This window comes from Mirounga leonina, unplaced genomic scaffold (assembly GCF_011800145.1).
Source record: "Mirounga leonina isolate KUSES-001 unplaced genomic scaffold, KU_Mleo_1.0 Mir_175, whole genome shotgun sequence".
Classification (NCBI taxonomy): domain Eukaryota; kingdom Metazoa; phylum Chordata; class Mammalia; order Carnivora; family Phocidae; genus Mirounga; species Mirounga leonina.
This window is the reverse complement of record NW_023270453.1, coordinates 14,634,944-14,646,983: the sequence shown is the minus strand read 5'-3', so window position 1 is coordinate 14,646,983 and position 12,040 is coordinate 14,634,944. Positions and strand designations below refer to the sequence as shown.

General features: G+C 46.0%; 1 protein-coding gene across 2 annotated transcripts in view; it reads right to left on the bottom strand.

Moving 5' to 3' along the window:
- Nucleotides 1–1,474, bottom strand: part of SFMBT2 (Scm like with four mbt domains 2) — a 228,824-nt gene extending 227,350 nt beyond the window's left edge. The window contains exon 1 of one of the 2 annotated variants that reach the window (XM_035021691.1): nucleotides 1,246–1,474. The gene's annotated coding sequence lies outside the window, so the exon portion shown is untranslated. The remainder of the gene's footprint in view (nucleotides 1–1,245) is intronic. The other variant, XM_035021695.1, reaches the window with a different exon arrangement.
- Between the last annotated feature and the right edge of the window lie 10,566 nt (nucleotides 1,475–12,040).

The window sequence follows — 12,040 nt, the reverse complement described above, 5'->3', positions numbered from 1 at the left end:
ACGCAGACTCGAAACACGGAAAAAACTAGGGCAGCTCATTCTGTCTCTTTTTTCCCATTTAATTCGCTAAAACAGCTCCTGGAGTAGCCAAAGAGAGTCGAAACTAAGGCATGGCAACTCCGGTTGGGTTTTTTCCCACCTCAAAACCTTTATTTTCAGTTTTTAAAAACCACCTTAGCCCGCCATATTGAAACTGGCAGGGTTTCTAAATACTCCTTCCCCGCAGTTGCAGCGCTTCCAAGAAAACACAAGTACGGATCGGGCTCTGGACGTGCGTCCGGCCACCGCGAATCCAGCACTTCCCACCCCCCAGGTCCCCGGTCCCCGGTTCAGCCTCTCCCGCCGCCCCGGGCCAAAATCAATAAATACATCTAAGCAGTTCCTACAGTTGTTTTCTTTTTCTCTTTCTTTTCTTTTTCTTTTTTTTTTTTTTTGGCGGATTTTTACCAACACACACACGTTTAAAAAATAAACTCCAAAGCTAGATCAGATTAGCAATTTTGAAAGGAGGTCATATGAGAGTAGACAACAGGAAAGCCCCAAGTGACAGGATATTACTTTAAAGCGAAAAAAAAAAAAAAAGAACAAAAAGATCATCCATGCCGGAGCACGCTCCTAAACTACTACTGACAATTTCATTTCAGCTGCACAGGCAAATGTTTCCAAGAGGGCGACTCCGAATGTGTAAACGATTTTTAACACCCCTGATGGCTGGTCTCCAGTCCTCACCCTACCATTTTCCCCCTCCCCGCCCCCAACACACACACCAAAAAAAGAAGAAAGAGACCCCGACAAGGGAAGAGACCGCGGAGCGCGGGGTTAGCAAGGGCGGCTGCGTCGCTAAAATGAGCGCACAAATGAGGAAGGTGGGCGGCGGGAGGGGACAGCTCGCACCCGGGGAGGAGGACACTTTGCAACTACAGACGGTCTCCCGCAAGGCCGGGCTTTTCAAAGCCGAGGGACGAGGTTGTTGGAAGGGGACGCGAGCAGCAAAAATGACAACCCGGGAGCGCAGAGCGGAGTTTGGGGCTCTGCTCTAGGGCTGCCGCTCTCCCCTCCAGCTCTTCTCTTTCGCTTCTCTCCCTCGGCACCCGCTCCTCAAGCCTCCCACGCCCGGGCTGGCCCGAGCTTCCCTTTTTCCCGAAGCTGGAAAAAAGAAGCTGACCGGCGCACTCAACCTGCGGGCCGGAGGTCTGCTCGCCGGGCGGGCTGGGCGCGGGGACAGCGGCCGGCGCGGCGTCCTACCTGGTGAAGTTCGTCCTCCCCTCGGAGTGGACCCAGGCCTCGGGCGCCGCCGGGGGGCTGCCCGCCTCGCTCGCTCGCTCGCTCTGCCTCGCCCCGGCTCGCTCAGCCTCGCTCGCTCCCCGCCCGCCGCCTCCCTTGCGCGCCCGCTCCGGTGCTCCGACTCCCACTACAGCCTCATTCCAATATGGCATCCTCTCTGTGCGCATGCCCGGCACTCTTTTTTAAGATTATTATTTTGTGTGTGTGCAGCGAACTCCTTCAACGACCTTTTCCAGCGCTCGCGGAACGTCTCAAACCAATTAGCCTGCGGGACGCTCCCGACGCCTTCCTCTGCCCCGCTGTGACGCCCCCGCGCCTGGGCACACAACCCCCCCTCCCCAAACACACACACACACACACGCGCACACACACACACACACACCCGGGCACATTTCACGCTCACACTGCCCCCTCCCCGCCCCGCTCTCCTTCCTCCTTTCCTTCAGCTCCCTCCATACACAATCTGCAGAAAGTTCACATCACAGGCGTTTCCGCAAACCCATCTGCAGGGAAATCTGGGCAAACTCCGCATCTCACTGGACACTTTGTTTTCTGGGTTTGCAATCCCTCGGTGGACGAAGCGCACAAACTTGCGCTTTATCCGCCGGTGGCTGGTTAGCAGCGAAGAGAAATTCAATCCTCTCCACCACCTCTGCCCCGCCCACTGCGCCCCCCCCCCCCCCCGGCACTTAAATGGAACCTTTTCTATGGAGATTGAGACTTTTCCTGGTCCCGTAGGGAAGGCGGGAGGGGGCCGGGGGGAGGTTTTTCTGGGAAACGTGCCTCTAGGGGGAGGAAATGAAGTTGGGGCTGCTCGGGCGAGCTTGCAGCCGCGATCTGCCGGGCCCCGGCAGCACGCAGGTAACGAGGGTCGCCACGGCGTCTCCTGGGGCAGTGCCCGGGCCTGGACGCCCGAAGAGGGCACTTGGCCGGGGCCGCTATTGTAGGGCGGGAAAAGAATCCTGCCCGAGAAAAAAAACGTGGCCCTCGGCGACTGTTGGAGCGAAAGGCAGGCAGCGCAGCCGGGTGCAGGGCAGGGTTACCCGCCGGGGGGGGGGGGGACGCCGGCCCCTTGCCCGGGGGGGGGGGGGGGGGGGGAGGACCGAGAGGACCATCCCCAGCCTAAGGCGCAATGGCTAGGCAGAGTCTGAACGAAACGTCCCCAGTCCGGAAAAGCTGGCGACGCCCTAGTGAGAAAGACCGAGAACTTACAAAGGTGGGCCTCTCTGTACTGAGGAGCGAGGAGATGCTGGTCGGGGGGCAGCAATTTAGTTCCCAGGAAACTAGAGATACGGACACGTTTGGTCAGGGGTTTTGTACTATTGCCACAGCGTGTACAATTCCCCGAGTCTCCCAATTTTGTGTCCATCTCTTTCCTACGAACCCCTCTTGCCGTACTCCTACTCTGGCTCAGGGGGTCAGGAGGACCGCGCGGTCCCGAGCCTCCTGAGCTCTCGAAACTCCACCCACCTTCCCGGGGCCTGCCACCCCAAGTGCGTCCTCCAGGCTCGGGGAACTCTGGCAAGGGAGGTCCCCGAAGGAGAGGTGGGCGCTCCGAAGGGCCGGGGACAGTGCGGGGACCTGGGGATGGAGTCCGGGGTCCAGAGTCCGACGGCGCGCGGGATCAGAGGGGTCCTGACCTGTTGGGTCCTCTGCCCGACGGCGGGGACTGAGCTTGTCTAGAAGATCCTCGGGAGGGACTTGTCGAGAAAAGGCTCTCGCCAAGCCACGAGGTAGGGAGTGTCCCCCCACGAAAGCGGTCCAGGGAACTCCGAGATGCCGCGCGGGCGTTGGCCCCAGTGAGGCCCCGCACTCGTCCAGTATGGGGAAATAAATGGGATTTCCTTACACCTCGGAGAGCGCTTTGAGAGGTTTGAAACGACTTCTTTGGTCCTGTCACACCTCTTTGAGGCCCCACCTGAGACCGAGGGAGGTCAGGCGACTCACACAGTTCAAACTACAGCCCGAGTTTGCATCCCCGCCAGTTTTCCGGTCCCCTCTTCTTGGGGACACCATGCTGGAACCCCTAGCTCCTTTACCTGCAGGTCACTCCTCAAACCAACTGCGCCCAGTCCCTGCACATTAACCCTTTCACCCGCACCCGCGTACGGCCTCCCTCTGTGCCCTAAAACAGCGCCACATTGAGTCAGATGGACGCCCTGAGGCTCGGAGGAATCCAGAATGTGGACTCCAGACAGTCCCCCGGGCTCTGCTAGTAGGTGTCGCTCACCCAGGTCACCTCGATTCTTCAACACAGTCTGGACGGGAGGGAAGGAGCGAAGGAGACGGGGGACCATCCCATGCCAAGAGGATTTGCACCGCTGGAGACGCAACCCGCGCGCCCTTCTCCTGGACTGCCCAAATGCTGAGCGCGCCGCAGCAGAAGGGCCCTGAATGCCGATCCCCTCCTCCAACCAGCCTGGCTCCGACCCCGGGTGCTGAGTGCACCCCGGCTGCGGGGGGCCCCGCGGGGGGCGGGCGGCTACGTCCCTCCCGTGAGCCTCCCAGACCCGGCGGCCGGGCGGAATCCGGGGGAGGCCGCAGGGGACCGCTCCCTACACAGGACTTCCGGAGCGCCCCTGTTTACGGGGAGAATGCGTGTTCCCTCTCGGTGAGCTGTGGCGACGTGAGCTGCAGCCCGCCATTGCGTCTCCAGGCTTGTTTACCAGGCTGAAGTCATTATCATGCTCGGAGCGTTAGTTCATCAAAACAAAAAGCAAATGCAAAGGAACACCTAATCCCTAACCCGATGACCAGTGTAGACATTATCTTGAAGTTCCTCCAGAGTCGTGGAGTCTCTATGTTTTTGGTACTCAGACCCCTACAAAACAAGAGTGCAGGAGATCCATTTTGGGTACCTACCGTGATGAAGAAATAAATAGGAAAGCCACAGTGCACAATGGTTATCACGTTGCTGTCACAAAGACTCTCAACGTGGTCTACGGCGCAATTTCTCCCAGTTCTGTAACCTTCTACTTTCGCATTGCTTTTTCTGCGTGACTTCTGGAAAGGTCCTTGGCTTTCCATTTTGCTTCCTGCCTCCATTCTCCTGTATCCAAGGACACCAATGAGGCCAATGAAAATTGGTTAGAAGACCCCCCCGGCAGGCAATTGAAGTGGTCCCTTCATCCCACTCCAATACCTTCCAACTTCCATTTTGATTTCAAAGCCAGACACTTTGGGGATATGGGTATCCAGATGTAGAATCCACCCTAAATCAGTTGAAGATGGGGGTGGGGGGGCTGGAATCCAGCATAGTTAACCAAGGATAAAACCTGGTAAAAATCGCGAATGTTTCAAAGACATGATACTTTCCAACTCAGAGAAATTTAACCATGGAAATCTCATGACTAAACACACAAGATTTCTCTAATATATTGCTAACATTTTCTGAAAATCTTGGCAAAAAGAAACTTTTAATCACACCAACTGGCTATAACTGTTATTTCATTCCTAAACAATGGTTAAACCATGAATTACATGACTTTTAAAATGCACCTACACATCCCAGTTATGATTTCAGAAGGACTTTGGAATTCTTTCATATGGAATTCTTTCATATGGATGAGGCTTAAATTATACAAAATATTAAAATCATATTTGTTAATTATAAAATATATAGATGTTATTTCATTTGCTTGATGATACAGCACAAATTAGGATAAAAAATAAGAGTTGAAAAGTTTCTTTCTCATATACTGTGGGTTCCTAAAGTATCACTCCACAAAAATTATTGCTGGAGAGTTAACAATTATATGCATATTTTTTAAAATTTTATCTACGTTATCTGTGATTACTTAAATCTTGCTTCAATCTTCACACCAAGAAAAATATTGGTCAGTTTGCTCATAATTATTTTGTAATTAAGTTATCATTGCCCACTGAGAAAAGGAAATGCCCTAGGAGCACCTGGGTGGTTCAGTCGGTTAAGCCACTGACTCGGTTTCAGCTCAGGTTGGGATCTCAGGGTCATAGGATTGAGCCCTGCTTTGGGCTCCTATTGGAGTCTGCTTGAGATTCTCTCTCTCCCTATGCCCCTCCAGCTCATGCTCGCTCTCTCAAATAAGTGGGTAAATCTTTAAAAAAAGAATAAAGAAAAGGAAATGCCCTAAAGAATCCAACCATTATGCTTTCTTAATATAGCGAATCTCTAAAGAGATAATAGACATGCTATCTTACACAAAAACAGAAGAGGGGAAAAATCTCCCAAATACCCCCCCCCCAAATAACCAAATATTTGAAGAATTTGTACAATCTTCACCTTACTAGAGGCTTAAAAGCCAAACTTGTCTTGTTCTAAGCTAGTAAGATGGTATTTTTCCATCACCTTTCTATAGTCACTAAGTGAAATCTAAAGACACTCCCTCCCTATGTTTTCACCCTTTTCCCTGATCCCCTGTTGAAGCATGAGCTCCAGTATCAGGATTCAGATGACCACATCACTGCTCCATCACTAATTTCCTGTGTGACCTATCTCAGTCAAGTGACCTCTCTGAGCCAATCTTTTCTCCTGGGTAGAGTAAGGGATTGGACTAGATGTTCTGCAAGGTCCTTTCAAACTCTATAAAGAGTGCTTATCAATCTACTCCAGGCCAAAGCCACAAATTGCTTTCCATAATATTCTAACACCATCTGTGTCCATTTGAAATGGCCAATGTGTAAATTCTGGGGTCACAAAGAGGAAAACAAAATGAAGAATACACGTGAAGGAAGGGAGAAAGGGCCTTCTTTGCCCAACGACCCTGAAGTAAAAGTATTGTTTGGTCATCTTTCTGCCTCGTTGAGATGACCGTTGGGTTTTATATTTGCTGCATGGGTTTTTTTGGTTGTCCATGGTAGTGTCAGGGCTGAGGTCAGTGTGCCCATGAGAGTCTTTCTGGAAAAAGTGGGGTGATGGAGATCACTATTTAAATGGATGAAGTGCACTAAATGTGTATAGTGATGAGTAGAGGTCCACAAACATATCACTTAGCAGACAGTGCACTTTCTCATACATTTCTAGAAATTTCAGAAGCCCACTATTGCTTCTTATATAATTTGAAGGAGTTTCAGGCTTCCCTGGCAAAAGATGGGGGGAAAATGCAGTATACAGGGCATATTAAAAACTGCATGATGTCTGAACTCCCATTTAATTAAAAAGCAGAGACGGTTTCCTTGTGGATGAGCCCGTTCTGACTGATGGCTTCTTTCTCTGCAGAAGACAATGAACACCAGGACAAAAGTCACACCCAACTTCTGAGGCTCCTTGTGAAGGTGGGTGCCAGGTATCACAGGCTTCCCTTGGGAATCTTATTTTATATTAGGTAGAACCTTCTCCATCTTGCAGCCTTGCTTTCAGCCATTTCTGGAAGTGAGGAAGGAGAGCTAAGTTCTTACATGGGCTGCAGAGCAGGGCCTGACTCTCAAATACTGGTCTTTTATTCCTCTACCACAGGAGAAAGGGAAGAAGGAATTTATTTAGTACTTACTTTGTGCCAGATACTGTTCTAGGTGTTTTTACATACCTGATAGCATTTAATGTGTTCTAGTCTTGAAACTGTTTTCAAGTATGTTTTAAACATATATTCCTTTACATACAAAGCTAGATTATGCTCTGCTGTCACTAGAACACATCTGTATATCACTTTTTTCATGGTGCTGGAGTTGTCTGGAATCATTTACATTCTCTCTGAGCAAGGATATTTATTGACCAAATATTGACCAAAACACACACACACACACACACACACACACAGCACAAGTCAGGGATGTGTTTTATGACCCTGGGACAGTTTTGCTTCTGTACATTAACTGGCCTGAATGAGACTGAATTCAACCCTTTGCAAAAGTATAAAGAGTCCCATTGCACTTATAACATCATATAGACTAAACAAATTAAAAGAAGCAGCTGAAATCCCACATCAAGCAGTGGGTTTCATGTATAAGCAAGTGGACAATTTTTATATGCACTGCTCTAATAAATAAATATCCAACTATCATATACAGAGAAGAAATGCCAGTGTTCAGACCCTGTCAATCCAGCTTTATTAGAGCTTCAAAATCCCCAACCTATTTGTTTTTACTGTATAAGTCACTTCAGATGATCTTACTACAGAATAAATAATTATGATCGTGATCAAAGAAGTAATAGTTAATAGACCCATAAAGACTTGATTTGCAGTGCCATCTACTGGAAACAAATAATGACTTGCTTTCAGATTATATATATATATATATATATATATATATATATATATATATATTTGTTGTTTTTTAAGGGAAAGAGTTTTGGGAATAACAGACACCACAGGTAAGAGAAGAATTGGGTTCTTACTATGTTTGATTACAGGTAATGATCTGGAAGCTCTAGTTTTAAATACACAGAAATATATTCATATCAAATCATGTATTCTTTGAATAGCATATAAAGTACTTAGGGGATTTTCCATTTTTTAAAATGAGTCCTTATAACTAGATTTTTAATAGAGCACTATACTTTTTTTTCTTATAGATACAATTGATGAATTCTTAGAGGTTTTCATTTTAATTTCATATTTTGTGGGGGAGGGATGCAAAGATTTCTCAAGGTTTCCCAAATCAATTTCTTGAAGAGGTAAATGTTTTAAAAATTAGATATAGAAGAAAATTAACAAGTGATAAATAACAACAAACCTCTGCTCATACTGATTTATTCAACAAATATTTACTGAGTACTTCCTATGTTCTAGCCTCAGAAATACAGTGAACCAAATAGACACTTCATACTCCATGGTATTAATTTTCATCTCGGAGAGCTCTATAATAAATAAATATGTGACATGTCTTGTGGAGGATAGTACAATGGAAAAGAAGAAAACAGGGGAAGCTATAAAAAGTGGCAACAAGGTCAAGTAGGGAGGACATTTGCATAGGAGGGGGTCAGGAAGCCCGCTCCAATAATAATAATTCAAGTATGGGCTTGCTTGAGGGGAGTACTGCACATCCAGGAAGAGGGAACAGTAAGTACAAAGGTCCTGAGCTTGTCTTGGCTCCATTTCAAAGAAAGAACAAAGTTTCTTTCTGTAACAGTTTTTTGGGGTTTTGTTGGTTGGTTGGTTGGTTGTTGGTTGTTTTTAGAGAGGGCGGGCAGAGGGAGAGAGAGAATCTCAAGAAGGCTCCACACACAGCACAGAGCTGGGCAGGGCTCAGTCTCACCACCCTGAGATCATAACCTGAACTGAAATCAAGAGTCGGACACTTAACCGACTGAGCCACCCAGGCGCCCCATCATAGTTTGATGATATTCAACAACAGAAGCATTAACTGTTAGTTAACATGTAGTCTAAGTGAAGCAAAGAGTACTAGTACCTCCAGATGAGAAACCACAACAAAACGATCAGTTCCAGTGCTTCCAAGTCCATGCATTCCCCAAGAGATCAAACCCAATTTTCCTGAGTTTCATTGGATTCTTAGATTGAAGGGAACGTAAAGATCATCTGGTCTAATCTCTCTCATGCCTAACACCTACCTACACTGTTCCTAATAGTGTTTCAGTCTGTGTTGGGACACCCCATTCTTTACTCCCTCCAGAGACAGCCAGTCCCATCTTTGGACTGCTCCAACTCTTCGCAATTCCATACTTACACTGAATAAAACCCATTTCTCTGTCCCCTGTGTTGGGCTGAGCTTGCCTGGCACAAGGAGAAACCAGAGGGTCCCCTCTTCTTTTTTTTCACTGTGCAGGTAGCCTCTATAAGCAGGAGTTTTACATATGTTCTAGGACCTGTGGCTTTGCACCTGCCTCCTTAATGGACGTACAGTAAATACCATATCTAGAAATGAATTCATTCATCCTCATGAAAATGACCCCACCTTCATAAGAACTCCTCAGACACACAGTGGTTTCTAAGCCTTGTCCTCACAACAAGGGAACTGTGTTTCCCTCGAAGCCTTTAAACCAGTAGAAATGGAGTAGTGTGCTGAACTGAAAGACCTCAATGTTTCTGGGCTCTGCCTACCTTTCATTCCTTGCTTGGTTTGCAGTTATGCTGAATCAAAATCAATCACTTAGGGATGACATAAATGAAAACAGTCTGGAGAACATAATCAGTTACAAATGAATCTGAGTAAACAATATAGTACATTTGCTGAAGGCAAACTTCATCTGGCTAGAGAATTCAAAACAACAGCTAACCTTTGCTGAGTACGTGCTCCATGCCTAACACTCTTCCAAGGGCTATACATCTATTAACTCATTTAACCCCGCAGCAAACCCATGGGGTGGGCAGTGTTATTATGCCCACTTTATAGATGCAGAAACTGAGAGCCTGGGAGCAAGGAAGCAACCAGGTCACCTGTGGGCACTAGTCAGTATTAGAGCCAGAATTTGAACTCAGGCAACCTGGCTCCAGGGTCTAGGTTTTCATCCCAAAATGACACTCCCATTATTTCTAAGAATGGAGATCCTGGAATCTAAATACCATGTATGGAGTGGGAGGTTGAAGAAACTTGTGTCATTTAGCAGTGAAATTAAAAAGGGGGACCAAGGACAAGTTGATGAGCAGCACCAATGTTAAAAAAAAAAAAAAAAGGCATTGAAACATAGAATTGTGACCGTGACCTTGTAAGTGACCTTGAAGATGAAAAGTGCTGAGGACACTTGGAACATGACAACAGCACCAACAAGAAAGAACTACCGTTTACTGCCTGTACATCCCATGCCAGGCTCTGTGCTGCTAAGTGGTCGGCCTGCATTTGTCTTAATTAATCCTCATAAAGCCCTATAGGGCAATTACTATCATCATACCCATTTTACAGATGAGGAAACTATGACATAGAGAACTTACAGAATTGCTTAAGATAGCCAGCTAGTGAATCGCAGAGCTGGTGTCTTATATGCACATAGGTATTCTAACTCATGCTATTTGAGAGCCGAAACAGTTCGTCCTAAAGATGGGGCTACTTGGACACCACGAAAAGCTAATGGTTCTGTTTGTCAAACTCACCAAAGGCCTTCAGACACTCCCTGTTTCTACTGAATCCACATCTGCTCCATGAGGCTGCATGTTGTAATGGAAAGAACATGGATTTGGAAGCTGGAAGGACTTCTACTTAAATCCCAGCTCTGCACGATCCATCTCCCGCCCTCTCCTTCATTCTTCTTCCTCCCTCTCTAACTCAGTTTCCTCCACGTCAGAATGGGGCTAAGGACACCTTCTCCCCACTGCAGCTTACCGTGAGGATTAAACTTCTCTTTTAGAGAGATAGACTGGCACATAACAGAAGCTTAAGAAATATTACCTACATCTCCTACCATCTGCCACCTGCTTGAAATATGCATTATTCATAAACGTCTAATACAATGTTGAAATATTTTAAATTCACATTTAATAACTATATGTTGAATGATCCAATCAGACCACACCCCAAATTTGTTTTCTCTATTCCATGATCTTGTTCCCCATGTGATCCCTATTTCAGCTTTCTTCCTCAATGAGTGTTTTCTCCCTATTAACATGATCCTTTCTGCATCACTCAGTAGTTTCACCGTCCTGAAAATGAGAATGAAATATTCCAAAACAAGAATGTGGCTAGCAAATGGTCCATATGATATCAAAAGCCTTGAAGTTCTATTCTACTCATTGGGAACAAAGCCTTCACATAGACCAATGCTATGTTCTTTTTGTGAACCTTTGTCAATCCTTCAAATTCTAACAAATTTTAATGCCCATTTTAAAAAGCAGATGAGGACACCAATAGCATGTTCATAGACAAATTGTTTTAAATTCACATGAGATGGGTAGTCACAGAATAATACTGTAGTCCCCCCCAAAATGTTACAAGAAATGAAGAAACCTGGATTCAAATCTCAACGGCGTCCCTTAGTAGATTCTTAAAAAGTCAGTGAATTTCTCTGAGCCTCCAATTTACAACTGTGAAATGGACATAATAACTTCTTACCTCATAGGATTGAAAGAATTGAGAGAGAAGCAATATACCCAGTGACTGGTGCAGAGCTTTGATTCGGATGCTAAAAAAACAAAACCACATTTCCTTTAGTTCTTTCTCCCTTTTTGTTTAATGATAAACTAAGTTTCCAAGTCCAAACCATGAGTGAAAGAAAATCATAGACACTTTACACCTTACAAGGCCGCTCTATAATCCACGTCAGTATAAATTATTGTCTGTTTTATTCCAGGCATTGAGCTAGGCACTATTTGCTTTCACATTTGTATTTGCGTTTCACAGTGCTTTGGGCTTTTAGAAAGAAGAGAGCTACAGAAACTTAATGTATGGCTGGTATTTCTTGGGAGTCTTTTGTTAGTGTCCCTTTCGCTCCTAAAAAGAAAAAAAAAGAAAGAAAGAAAATCTTTAAAACCAGGAAGTTCTTTGAGACAGAAATATCTCCATCTTCTTTTCTCTTGACCCTCAGTAGCACAAATCACATTGAATGAGCTGGTATTTTCTAGTTAAAAAAAAAAAAAACACCAGGTTTTTTTCTCTTCATTCTAGTTATCAACTAAAGGAAAGCTTTTTGACAAATTTTTAGTAGTGAAAAAATCAGTATCTAAAGATCAGACCCTGAATCTGACACTTGCCAGGGTTATGTGTACGCAGAAGGAACTCACGAATGTTGGTGGAGTTCAGTCTCGGCTTTGACATTGACCCAAATGTAAACTATGAACTGACTGCACGTCTCTTTCCCCTTCTGCAAAGTGAGTATGATATTGTCATGCATACGCTTTTGGAAAGATCATATGAAAGTCATTACAATCTTGTCACTTTTTTTAGCTTCTTG